At 43.7% G+C, this 13,944-nt stretch overlaps 1 protein-coding gene and 1 non-coding gene across 2 annotated transcripts in view; both read left to right on the top strand.

The window, feature by feature from the left end:
- The window catches only part of GPM6A (glycoprotein M6A), a 726,200-nt gene that overhangs the window by 359,153 nt on the left and 353,103 nt on the right, over positions 1-13,944 (top strand). The gene's annotated exons all lie outside the window — the stretch shown is intronic.
- On the top strand, positions 12,811-12,917 carry LOC138517093 (U6 spliceosomal RNA). Its single transcript, XR_011282369.1, has one exon. It is a non-coding gene; the product is annotated as a U6 spliceosomal RNA (small nuclear RNA).

Here is a 13,944-nt window from a genome sequence, read left to right as displayed (position 1 = left end):
AAGAGTGGCACTTGTTAATGTTCATGGAGTGGGTAAGGTTGTAGGTATTGATTGGGCTCATGGGGTTGTCGCTAGTGTTCTATTCCACCTAGTGTGATCTCTTTGTTGTTGTAGGAGTTTCCTTAGTCGGGTCTAGGTGTTGTCTGTGCCATCATATATTCTGTCAGTCTGTTCTATGTGTTTCCTGTTAGATTGTTTAGTTGTTTCAGTTTGGTTCCAAGGTGTTGAAGAGCCAGGTTTTTAGAGGTTTTCAAATTTTAGGTGATCTTTAATGTTTCTAATTCTTTCGGGAGGTTGTTCCAGGTTTTTGCGGCCAGGTGAGAGGTTTTTCTTGAAGTGTGGTTTTGGTTCAGGCGGGTTTCATTGCTTGATCTAAGGAGTCTGGTTGGTTTGTAGATTGATATTGTCTTTTGTAGAAATTCAGCTCCCTGTCCACTGCTTGCCCTGTGTGTTATGCACATTGTTTTGAATGTGATACAATGTTTGATTGGGAGTCAATGTAGTATTTGTGTGCTGGAGTGATGTGGTCTCTTCTGGATAGTTTGAGGGGGAGTCTGGTTGCTGCATTTTGGATGTGTTGTAATTTCTTCAGGAGGTGTTCTGGCATTCCGAGGAGGAGGCTATTTGCTTAGTCGATTCTTGAGATGATGAGGGCGACGATTGTTAGTGTTTTGTGGGTTAAGGAGAGGAAAGGTAGGATTCTTCTTGTTTTTAGAAGGAGGAAGAAGCATTTCTTGATTATTGTGTTTACTTGTGATTCTAAGGTTAGGGTGCTGTCCACTATGACTCACAGATTTTTTACTACATTAGATGGTGGGGGTGCGTCTCCCATTTCCATCAGCCAGGCAATGTAGGTGTTGTTGTCTTGGGTTTTGGATATAATCATGATTTCAGTCTTTCCTGGGTTGATTTTCACATTTATGGCGTTAATCCAGTCAAAGACTTCTTTTAGACATTCTATTAGGGTTGAGTGATCGGGTTGAGTATCTTCGATTTTGTTGATGATTTAATTGTCGTCTGCATAGTTGTAGCATGTAATGTTGTATTTTTTTATTTCTGGAATCTGGTAGATGTTGAAGTAAAGTGGTGATAATGAGGATCCTTGTGGTACGCCACAGTCGTTAACTCATGGAGTAGATTTGAAGGGTTTTATCCATACTGTTTCTGTCCTGTCTGCAAGGAATGATTTAATCCAGAGTAGTGCCATGTCCATTATACTTCTTCTAATCTTTTGGTTAGGGTGTCATGGCTTACTGTGTCGAATGCTGCAGAGAGGTCAAGCAGAATCTGAGTTGAGGTTGCGTTGGAGTCTGCATTTGTTTTTAGGTCGTCCCAGACGGATAGTAGTGCCGATTCTGTTACTCTTGCTGGTCTGAAGCTGACTTGTGCGTGGTGTAGCAAGTGGTGTTTTTCTACATGTTCTTGGGTTAATTTGTATACGTAAGTTTCTAGGAGTTTTGCCGGGTAGGTCTGTAGTTGGAGAGGTCATCCACATTGCCACTTGTGTTTTTTAAAAGGGCCTTAATATATGCTGATTTGAAGGATCATGGTACAGTTCCTGTTGTGAGTGACAGATTTAAGAGGTTTCTGTAGTATTCTGAAGGAGTCCATTGTGCAAGGATTGAATTGTAGATGTCAGGGGGGCAGGGGTCCATGGATAATCCCGCTTTCTTGCTGTCTTTTACCAGTGTGAAGAATGCCTCTGCTGATATTTCAGGGAAGTTTTGGAGTTTGTGCTGTGGCTCCTTGTCACGTCTGGTTTGTTGAGTGTCAGGGTTGGTTGGTCTGTTTTGTATGATTTGTCAGATGTCGTTGATTTTGTTCTTTAAATGGTCTGCCAAGTCGTTGCATAGTTTCTCTGAGGGGGTTGGAGTGTTATTGCAACCAGGAGGGTTTCTCATTTCTTTTATGATGTTGAACATTTATTTTTGTGTGTTGGTGGCATTGGTGATTCTGTCATCATAATGCCTTCTCTTCGCCTTTTGAATTTCCTTCTTGTATGCTCGGTGGACCAAGGGGGCATTACAGAGTCAACAGTATCTGGATTCAGTATCGAACGTAGATGCGAGTGGATCAAGCTCAGTTTGAGCATGTTGGATCATGTGGGCCCAAGCAGCAATCAGGTGTCGAGTAGGGGTGAAGGCGGGTCCTCTGTGCAGTAGAACAGTGATTCTTAAGGATGGAAGTCCATTACATAATGGAGCAGGTACAGGGTATGACAGAAGAACTAGCGATAATGGTCTTAGATGCAACTAAGTCCTTTGACTCTGTGGAGTGGCCCAGGGTTTTTCGGGTACTGCAGGCATTTGGGATAGAGCCCATTATTAACAAGTGGATTCACTTATTGTATAGGGAACCGGTGACACAAGTCAAGACAGGGGGCTGGATCTCCCTGCAATGGAAACTAGAAAGAGGAACTAGACTGGGGTGCCATGGGTGCCCTGTATCACCGATATTGTTCGCGATGGCTCTGGAACCCTTGGTGCAGTATTTCAGAAATTATATATCAGAAACTTGGATCAGGGTTTGAGGAATCACCCACAGTATATCTTTGTATGCAGATGATGCATTATTGTATGTATGTAACCTAAGGGTAAATATCCTGGTAATTATGGAAGTACTAGGTAACTTAGTAGCAGCTTTTGGTTTTTCTGATGAACAAGGAAATACCTGTATTGTTCCCGCTGACAATATTACGACGACAACAAAAGGAAACACTCCTTCAATGGGAGGTGAGATCGGAGTTAGAATCCTTTCAATATTTGGGGATCTAGATTTTGATGATGTGGAAGAAACCTCTGTCTATAACACAGGTCGAGCATTGTCAAGAATAGGATATTCCATGGACTTTTGGAAAACTTTAAAATGTTCTCTAATGGGTAGAATAGCTTTATGCAAGATGGTGATAAAGCCGAGAGTTTTATATTATTTTGTAAACATATCACACAAGATAAAAAGGGTCTTCTTTAAAATACTGGACATGAAAATTGGGGGCTTACTGTGGGGAACAAGCCGCAGACAAGTAGCATTAGACATGTAATGCAGATTGGATTTAGATGGAGGGCTTACTCTTCCGGATGTGGTACCCTACTTTATGGCAGCTCAGTTCCAGGTGGTAACTTATTGTAAAAATTCCCCAGAAGGTGGACCAGACCCGGTTTTTACAGGGATTCCCGAGGAAGAGGGTAGGAATCGAATTGCTATGGGATACAATGGGCATGGTAGGGGAGGGCCATATATACACAGGCCTGAGGGAGATTTGAAACAAACTTCCACCGATCAAGGATGAACAGCCCAAACGCAAACCTGCCATTAGGGTTCGACTCGTTTCTACAGGAGATATTGTTAGATGCTGGTACACTGTGTAGCAATGGCTGCTCGAGGGTGGAAGATCTATATATGGAAGGGAAACATCTGACCTTTGAAAAGTGGAGAGATACATATGAAATGCCACAGGCCCCCTTTCTGTGATATGCATGGTTGGTGAAAAGGTTAGCAGATTTAGGAGAAGAGGCCCAATAGTGTTTGCCTACTGAGAGTCAACAGCCCAGGTCTAATGGACCACTGTACAGCATGATCCACATGAATATGTTCAGGTCCAGCATGGCTGTGTGTGAGCAGCTGTAATTTAGGCCCATGGTTAAGGTATCATGAACCTTGCTCTTCCTCCAGTGTGGTCAGCTCCTTGTAAAAGTGTTGCAGTCAGTCCATGGTGAGACCCATTGAGTGTCTGCATCCAGTGGGGTATGATGCTTTACACCCCCAATCTCATGGGGATCCTAAAGGGCTAACACCCTTGTGTGGTGCATCCACTTTATTGAGCTATGTAGGTGCTCACCCAGAATGGGCTTTTGGAGATGCTGTGTGTGGGAGAAAAACTGTGGGATGGTGGCTTGCAGTAGTGGTCCTCAATTTGCTCCCGAAGCTCCAGAGCATACATTGCATTGACAGGGAGTTGTTCCAACTCATCTGCCATCTTCCCTGCTGAAACATAACCTTGTCATGCAGCTCAGGTGCAAGGTTAAAGGGAACTCTGCCAGCACACTCCTTGTGCCCATCTACAAACCATTTTGTGGTGTGTTGCATACAGAGCAAAGGGAAGGTGACGGTGACGGGGAATTGATCTCTCAAACTCTTTGGAAATATTCATATCAGTGAAGTGGAAGGGATGGTGAGATTAAGAGAAAAGTTACTTCTACATGTGCTAGATATGATAGACAACGGTTTAGAGGTAGCAACGTCAAGGCAGATCAGCAATCAGAATGTGAGACCAAATGATTTCCTGAAGAGGAACCTCCTCACTCTTTTGCAGACATTGAGGTTATTCTCCAAAGCTCTGGTTGTGGCCAGCAGGATTTTCCAGAGGCAATCCTCTTACACCCAGAGTTCTGCCTCCAAGTCCCTTTTTCCTAAAGGAAACAACCTCCAATGCTTTAGAACCTTAAGGACATGGAAAAGAGGTATTTCTATACTTTCTGCCTGAGTTAAAACAGTCCACTCTTCTAGCAGGCTCTGGGGATAAGGTACATCACTTTGAAGTCAATGCTTGCTCCAACACGGATCCAGTGCAGATATAGTAGAGAAGGTATAATGTGGTCCCTGGGGTTTAGGCCCAGAATGAATATGGCTTCATTGTAGATAACTTGTAGTTGACGAGGAAGGTTTTTGAGGAGACCAGAGTGTGGACTATTGCAGTAGTCAAGGTGGGTCAGTAGCATGGCATAGGTGACCTGATTTGAGTCAGGCTCTGGAGAGGGAAGATGTGCCTTAGGACATAAAGCTGGAAGTGCGACTTCTTAGTGAGTTAAAGTATCGGAGGGCGCAAAGGACAAAACATTGTTAACAATGACTGTGAGGTTCTTGGTAGAGGGGACTAGAGAGGGGGCTCCCAGGGAGGGATGCCAAGTGAAAGGAAGAGTAGAGACTTGAGTTGCCAAAATAGTTAAACTCCGTTTTCATAGTGTTCAGACAAAGGTTGTTGACAGGGCTTCAGTTCTGAATCTGTCATAGCCTTCTGAGATATAATGGTGATCCAATACACCACCTTGCTGACTCAAGGCAACCCGTGTATCATCTGCATAGGTTTGAAACATGGTGGTATTTGGAGTGATGTGGTCAGCCAGGGGTTTCAGGCAGGCATTAAGGAGACCGGCAGACAAGACTGAGCCTTGGGGACTCTGCAGTGTTAAATGCTAATCTTCGAGAGTAAAGGGACTGCCTGACCCAAATTGCTCTGTCATTGAGGAAGGATGAGATCAGAAGGAGAGCAGAACTAGAAGTTCTCTAATAATATAGAAGACCATCTAGCAGCCTGTCTCCACAGAGAACCCCACGCCGGACTGATTTGCATTATAGTGCTTCGCAGGTGTGGGACCGAAGCACCAAATAGACTCCCTTTTTGATGCTCATTCTAGAGAACAGAGAGTCACTAATAGGTTACGTTGCCATCCATGGGTGCCAACAAATCTAAAAATAGTATGTTTTAAAAGGTGTATCTCTTCCTAACATTATAACATTTAATAAAATACATCATGTTATAGATATTGTAAAAAAAATCTTTATTACAAAGGTTGATTGCGTCTACATGTATTTCCATTTGGCGTATGTCTTTGGTAGCTACAGAACTAGTTTGAGGGGAAACAATGTAATATGTCCAAGTTGATCCCAGCCTTATAATGTTTCTTTTCTGGCCTGGCTGCATGTCATGCAGGAAGATATGTCTTTCCCCCTCGACTTTGCACTACTAAGGAGGTATGTTTTTAAAACACTCTGTGTTGTCAGCCTCATGTTCTTCCCATTGCTGCTACACCTAAGCACTCTACACTGCAGCATTAGAAAAGCAATCTGTGTTGAGTGTTTACAGGCAATTAGATAATGCTGGAGTGTTTCTCACTCATTAATTAGCACTAAGTATTCCCGGGCATCCGTAATTGTTCCCTTTCACCAATGCATGCACATTTGTTTATGTGGCTGCCTCTTTATCGAGTTAATTCTATTCCTCGGGGTAGGCATTTTAGACTGTGCTGGAAAAGCATGTACTTGGTAGGTTTGCTAGTCTAGCCATTCCTATATGTTTCTGTAAGACTATGGTGCCTACCATAATAGGCATTATCATTACACTTCTAGATTATATCAATGCTCGAATTAAAGTCTAGGTTTGTGAGTTCTGATGTGCCAGATCTATCATCAAGTGAAAACATGTTCTGCAATTAAGAGGGTCACATGAATGAAATGTGTTCTGTTAAGGTAATTTGCTTTTATACGCTGCCAGTTTGTAGTATCAGAGAGCCTAGGCTTGTCCGTGAAGTGGTGTACTGTGCTCTTCAGGGGTAGCCAGACTTTATCTTACTGAAAGAAAGAAAATGAGTGAGAGGAAGATACGGGGAAGGGAAAGCCGGAAGTAGATGCTGCAAACACAGGGAGGGAGAGATGCAGTGGGGGGAAATACTGTTTTGTTGATAGGAAATGTGAGTGTCAGCCCCTTTAGGGAGGATGCCAGTATGCTTCTAAAGTGTTCTGATGATAGGGTGGTGTTTCCAAGGCAGATTTGGAGGAATGCAAGTTAATGTAATGTTGGAGGAATGGGGGTCTCAATGATATCATCAGGCTATCCTGACAATTTGCTGCCTTATTTGCCTATGTCCCTCTATACTTTGTACCGCCAGGCAAACTCCAGAATGTTAGTGTGCCATAGTCAAGAATAGACTGTGTATAAAAGTGAAAGTGGATTGTAACAGAAGGTAAGGGAATGGAGTATCGAATCTGGTACAGTACAATACAAAAAAAAGCCTGGCACCTTGCTGCCCAACAGCTTATTATTAAGAGTTTGATGCATATCATGTTGTGCTAGAATCTGTTTTAGTTTGAAATGCGACAGAGTGGTGCCTTACTTGGAAATAGGCTATCAATGTATAGTAATATGTGGCATTCTATAGTGAGAACATATTGACTAAGCTCCTTACGCAAGTTGAGTTCATTAGGCAATGCGAAAGGCAGATGGATGGTGACCAAACAGGGTAAGTAGGGAAATAAGGGCCAGATGGTTGTCTCTCCGTTTGCAGTGATAGACTGGTATCTTTGTCACATGTTATGTTACTATGGTTTGGCCTTACCATGAGGCTACGACAGGCTTTTCACAGCTTTTTCTCCTTCAGTAAGGCCACTCAGAGGACTGAGGAGCAGGGAGCAAGCCAACAAACATGAACACCAGTGCACCCAAAGATCAGCACCGAGGGGCTCCGCAGCCAGCTGAAGTGGAGAGAATGGGCAAGAAACACAAGTGAATGTTCCCCAAGATGGACACACAGGCAAGAGAAATGGTAATCCGGGCAACATGTACACATGGAATTCCTTTTACTAACAACATTCAGCAGGGGCTGTATGTCCTAAATGCAAATTTGCCATGTTTTCAACATCCTGAAAAGCATACTAAACCTAAGTGAGCATACTGATTCAACGAAGGATAAAGAAAATAGAAGATGGCCTTGGGCAGCCACACAGGAAAACATGCCATAGCACAAAGAAAAAGGTGCCCACAAAGCACAAAGCACAAAGCACTTGTCTGCTGTGTGTACTGATGTATTATATTTATTTAGTCATTTATAAAGCACACTAAATACGAGGGGATCAAGGTGCTGGTTACATAATACACATAGCATGACTTAAGAAATGTACATATTATACAGTGCAGTCATGTAACAAGTAAATTAGTGTCAATACAGGTAATGTTCAAGGCAGGCTCAGGGAGAACAGCAGGGTTTTGAGTTGTTTCCAGAATGCCCAGTATGATTGTTCAGCTCTTAGTTGCAAGGGTAGATCATTCCAGCAATTAGCAGCAAGTACAGGGAAGTTAGACTTTCCGGATCAAGTTCTTTTAAATCTAGGGATGGTGAGTTGGTGTGAGTAAGCAGTGCGGCTGGGCCTAGTGGATTGATATTAAGAGAATTTTTTAGATAGATATCTAGGAGCAGAGAGATAGAAATGTGTGTGTGATGGCAAGGGATTTAAAGGTAATACGCTCCCGAATGGGAAGCCAATGTGCTTTCGTTATCGCTGTTGTATGTTTGTGCTTGGAAATGTTGAGGGCTGCTCTTATTCTGAATGGTGTGTAGCTTGCAGATGCTGCATGCTGAAATTCCTGAAAAACATGCATTGCAGTGGTCAAGCCACGATCCTATGAGGACTCTGGCAATCGTAAGGCAGCTTTCTGTGGTCAGGAATGGTCTGCATGCATTCATTAGTTTTCACATGTGGGCTGCAGGTTTGGACATTGCTGACAACATGTATGGTGATGCCCTCAATGATGAAAGATTTGTAAGAGAGGAGCCAACCACCATCATTTCTGTCTTCTCATCATTGAGGCCGACGTGGTGTGAAGCCCACCAGACCTGGATGGTGTGGTACACTGCACGTAGGTTAAAGGAGTCAGTGATATAGTTGCCCATTAGGGGGAGGTGCATCATCTTTGTGGGACGCCACATGTGACCGGAACTAGTGGCACAGCTGTGCTATGAGAGAAGACTCTCATGGTTCTCTCTGAGAGAAATTAAGAGATGCAGGCGATGGCGTCAGGTGAGAAATGAGCAGCTGAGGCCAGGTGTCAGCAAAGGATTTGGTGGTCTACCGCAATCTACCTACCAAGTCAAAAGCTACTGATAAATCAAGCAGCAGGAGGAGGGCTGATTTACCAGCGTCGTTGATCTTATCCAATTGATTCTTCAAGTCTTAAAAGGAAGATTCAGTGCCATAGCCTGGGCGGAAGCCCTACTGGAACATGACTAGCAGATTGTGGGTTTCCAGGAAACTCTGGATCTGCAAGTAGGCTACACAATCCAATATTTTTAGTAAGAAGGAGATGGGTGGGATATGGTGGTAGTTGGTAGGTAGATTGCGGTCCTATGTGGGCTTTTTCAGTAGAGGTAGGACCCAGGGGCCCTTCAGAATGGAGGGTATGGAGCAGGAGGCAAAGGACGAGTTGAGGAACAAGGCGATCAAAGTTGCCAGTGGTGCTGCACAGTCCTAAGTGACATATGCTGGGCAGATGTCGCCCTGGCAGTGGGAAGGTTTGAAGCCTTTGGCTATATTGGTAATCTCAAGTTCATAGATGGGCTTAAAGCCAAACAAAGGGGCATTGAGCATTGTTGTTGTGGGCCCAATATGGGCAGCAGTAGGCACTTTACACTAGTCAGGGAATCATTTTTGCTAGTAACCTTTTTGTGAAGCTTGTCAATTTGGTATAGTAGGGCCTTTTGGATGTTAGCACACCAGGTGCTATCCTGTATGCAGTTAGATGGTGGGGAAGTGGGTGTTTCTAGCTCTTGCATGATGGTGAAGAGCTCCATAGAGCTGCATTTGACATTCTCTATCCTTGTATTGTAGACATTTCTTTTCTCAAGAAGGATATATTTTTATAGTATGCAATGTTCTCTACAGTGGGGCTGTGTTTCCATTTAGCTTCAGTCTGCCATTTCTGGAGATGGAGGGTTTTTAGTTCATGTGAGAAGAATAAGTTATGGTGCTGGCAGTGTTTGCCTTTCCTTCGGGTGAGCGGGATGGCAATGTCAATGGCCAAGGTGAGTAAGGTGTTGTATCTGTCCACCATAGTGTCCGGGTCGTTGATAGGTAGGGGGTCTGGGTGAGCTTGTTCAGCCATGGCAGGATACTGGCTTTGGTGATTTTGGTGATTTTGTGTGTGTTCCTAGTGGAAGTGGGGTGTAGGGAAGTGGTCATTGTGCAGGGCTGATGACATTAGGAAGAGATGATGTTGTGGTCTGTCCACGAGCATGGCTCAGTGGTGGTAACTGAGGTATTGCAGTTGAAGTCAGCCAACCAATCAAGTATGCAGCCCTTGGAGTGCATGGGGTTCAGGATGCGCCGGTTGAAGGCTAGTTCCTGGAGTGAAATTGCAAGGGAAAGCGCATTCAGGTCATCTTGGTCGTTAAACCCAACATTAAAGTCACAGAGCAGAAGTGTTTTTGATGTTGGTACAGAGTCTACGAGGAGGTGGAGGATGTCATCTTAAAAGGATTTGATAGGGCCAGGTGATCGATAGACCAGGTGGATCATTACTCTTGATGTGTGTGAGATGTTGAGCTTAGTGGTTAGCGATTCTCCAGTGAAGAAGGTGGTGTTATTAATTTCTCATGTTACCCTCCAAACATTTTTGCATCCTAGTGTAAATTCTCTGATTACTTCTTAGTAATCTTCATAACTCATACTACTCTTCCATGCACAGTAGTTACCTCTGAATGCAATACTCTTTGTATTATTATTGTTCAAGTGTTTTTTTCTGTAAAGAGAAGAATACAATAGTTAGAGGAAAACATACATGGAGAATTGAGCAGACAAAGCTCGTAGTCACCCATGACGAGGCCCCACTTTCCCTGAAGTTTTTCATCAAGATTTCTTTTTCATGCCAATCTCTTTTGGGGTTAAACTCTAAAGTGTGTCTATTAAACCAATATCTCACAAACTTGTTAAAGGTCATCACTGTTGAGACCGCATAGATCCCCTGCGATCTCACCAGTCCCCAGACTTTCAAAACAGGAAAGTATTGGTCCTACTTGACTTGATTAATTCAGCGTTTTAGTCATCCAGAAATGTGGGCGATTTGAACTTTGCAAAATCACTAGACATGTGCATAGATTCAGACAAAATAGTTCAAGTAAGACTTTCTCTAGAAATCAACCATATAAAAAACGTAACTTTTTCTATTCCTAGTCCATTCAAATCTCTCTCTAGAAATAACATTGGGCCTCATTACGACCTGTGCGGTATGTGTTTAACAGAGCCGGTAAATGTGCCGCCGCCGTTAAACTCATACCACCCTATTACGAGGTCCCCTCGCGGGACCCGCTCTGGACATCTGGTTTTACGAGACGTCCTCAGCGGGTCCCGCGAGGGGACCAGGGAGCTAACACTGGGCCCCTTATTGACGGGCCCGTTGTTACCTCCCTTCCCATTCCCATTGAGCCCTATGGGGGCTCGAATGGGAATGTTGATGTTCCAGGTCTGGGTTCCCTGAATGGGGAAATACCAGGTCCTCCAAAGTCGGAATGGCCCGGTATTTCCCCATTCAGGGACCACAGACCCAGACCCGAGTTTGGGCATGGCTACCTCCAAACTCGTAATGAGGCCCATTGTTTTCTATTGGCGGCATGAGGTGAAGCCATGATGACAAAATATATTTCTCATGTGGACAGGATCTATCGTAAACCTTCATGCACTAAAAATGTATTTATTGCTATTTTTAAGCTTTGTCTCAGGTCCTAAACCTATTCTGAGTGTTGATGGGATATGTGTTCCCTCTGTGATCAGTGAATATTCTCAAGCTACACAGATCTGAGGGTGAAAGGGTGGTCTGTGAACATTGAAAGTGGGGAAAATGAGAAAGAGGAGGAGAAGGAAAATACTGCAAAAGGAGGTAGGAAGAACAAAGGTTAGAGGGTGCGTTGAGCGGGAGATGGTGAAAGCAGAAGGACCAGTGCTGGTGCATAGCTAAGTTTCCATTGCTAAAAATGGGGATATTCTTATAGACCTGGATCTAGATATTGGAAGGGCCACTGCCTTAAGAATGAATAGGAGAAACAGAGAGAGAGAGAGAGAGAGAGAGAGAGAGAGAGATAGATAGAGAGAGAGAGAGAGAGAGATAGAGAGAGAGAGAGAGGGAGACAGAGAGAGAGAGAGAAAGCAAAGGAGAGATGAAGAGAGGGAGGGAGAAAACTGCTATTGGCTAACTAGGAGACCTACTAGGTTACTGGTCGGGATAGCAAACCCACCAAGGGAATTCAACGAAATGTAACTGAGAAGATCAGAAAAAAAGGATGAGAGCATAAAACAATGCAGACAAATGACAACTGCTGCCAGGCGTCTCAAACGCTATAATATGACTCCTGGTAAGGATGCACCAATCCACCAGCAAAAACCAAAGAGCAATAACCTCAATGTGACCCAGGAAAATAAAAGTCTCGTAGATGGGAGTACTACTGAGAATGAACAAGCACAAGCTCACAAAATAAATGTGCTGAGAGTGAAAGATGGTTGCCAAGCTGAACTGGTTCTTGGGTATGTGAAATTAAGTGAGGTTTGGAGAACAGACAATGAACACATCGGTGGCTTACGATGAGCACGTGGGAGGCTCGCAAGGGCCCGATTCCAGAGAAGCTAAAGCCAGATGTGGGAGCCCCATTCCTCAACGTCATTCTTGGTGGAGGCTAAGATGACAAAGAACTCAAAGTCACCCCAGGACAGAGGGGGCAGAGACATATCATCATCTGCAAGCTCTATGGTCACTGTCCAAGAGGGCCACCATGTTCTAGCTGGTACTGGAAACGCTGTACCATGAGAAGTGTAAGCGATGCTGGTACACCCCTGAGGCAAGTGCACCCTCATCACACGGTGTTATATAACAGAATTATGCCACTTATGACAGTCCTGTTAAGAGCCTGCTAGACACTGAGAACATTTCTCTGACTTGTTTGGTTATTCTTTAAACATCACGCTCTTGTAGGGAGAATCTTCTATATTGAAGTTCTCTTCTCTTCTTTTCTTTCTATTTACACATGTATTAAGATTTCAAAACATTACAGGAGGTTCTCTTTTCTTGAACCCACCCTTTATTTTGTACCAAAATAGCCTTATTTAAACCCTTATACAAGCCTTTGGTCCTTTGTAATGTTTTTGGCTGTGACACAGTGCACTAATACAAGCCTAATGAATTTGCTCTTAGGCAAAGACAAAACACCCGACTTCATATGCCTCCATCTTTATGTTAAACCCAATCTGGACACAGTCAACTATAACATCCTCCTTGTGCTCGCTTCAGCAGCACATATACTAAAATTGGAACGATACAGAGAAGATTAGCATGGCCCCTGCGTAAGGATGACAAGCAAATTCGTGAAGCGTTCCATAAAAAAAAAAACTATAACATCCTCCTTGTTCCAACAACTTTAAGAGGACCTGGGTTTCAGATATCTTTATCTTTAACTCTGTCCACATATCTTTAGTACTGCACTTGGATGGCACTAAGGCCATACACACTTCTTCCATCATCAGCTGTAGGCGGCCTCTTAGCAGTCCAGCCCATCAGGATTCACCGGTTGGCCAGTAGTAACCACAACTTCACAAATCTGCATCTTACTTCAGACATTTTCCCTATATAGTCTAACACGCAAACCTGGGGCATCATATTAATGTGCTGGCCAATCACCACCAGCAATATACGACATACTTAATTACTGTTACTGCCACTTGAACCTGGAGATTTACTGCCAGATTACAAGGGGTGGTAGGCAGAGTAAGTCCCCATTGTTTGGAGTCCATAAGACTCCATGGAAATTTGGCACAATTACCAAAAACAGCAATTCTGCCAAATATCGAAAAGGCAGCTGATACTCCACCTCACTGCCAAACCTGTAGTACTGTGGTGCAGTAAAGCAGCATTCATGGAATTACCACCACGTTACTGCTGTTTTTGTACTGCACTGCTGTACCTATAATGACTAAAGCGATCATTTCCCCGTTAAAAAAAAAAAAAAAACATTGAAGGGATATGGTTTTGCACTACTACAATGGTTTCACCAGTGCAACATGTCTTTATGCCAAAGATAGAGGGAAAGAAGACACATCACTAGTTGTGTGATGTTCATATAAGAAAGGTCCCAGCCATTTTCATGCAGACCCATCCCTGCGCCACCACTTTCCTCATCTAGGCTAATCTCTCCCTGCTACTCTCGACACCCACATTCTCTTTTGGTTATTACTATTGCCTGGTGTTATACACCTATCTCTTCTGGATGCTGCGTTGAAAGCTGTGCCTGTTGATTATCCTATGTATCCCATAGGTAGGAGTTTGTATAGAGACGTTACTGTGAATTTTGGTTCTGCCTCCTCCTCCCCTGCCTATGGCCTTTCTTGGGGTTACAAATCTTTAGATAGAGGACC

The sequence above is a fragment of the Ambystoma mexicanum genome, chromosome 6q (assembly GCF_040938575.1).
Source record: "Ambystoma mexicanum isolate Mex_15411 chromosome 6q, UKY_AmexF1_1, whole genome shotgun sequence".
Taxonomy (NCBI): domain Eukaryota; kingdom Metazoa; phylum Chordata; class Amphibia; order Caudata; family Ambystomatidae; genus Ambystoma; species Ambystoma mexicanum.
Note: the sequence above shows the minus strand (reverse complement) of the source record. Positions and strands in the feature narration are given on the sequence as shown.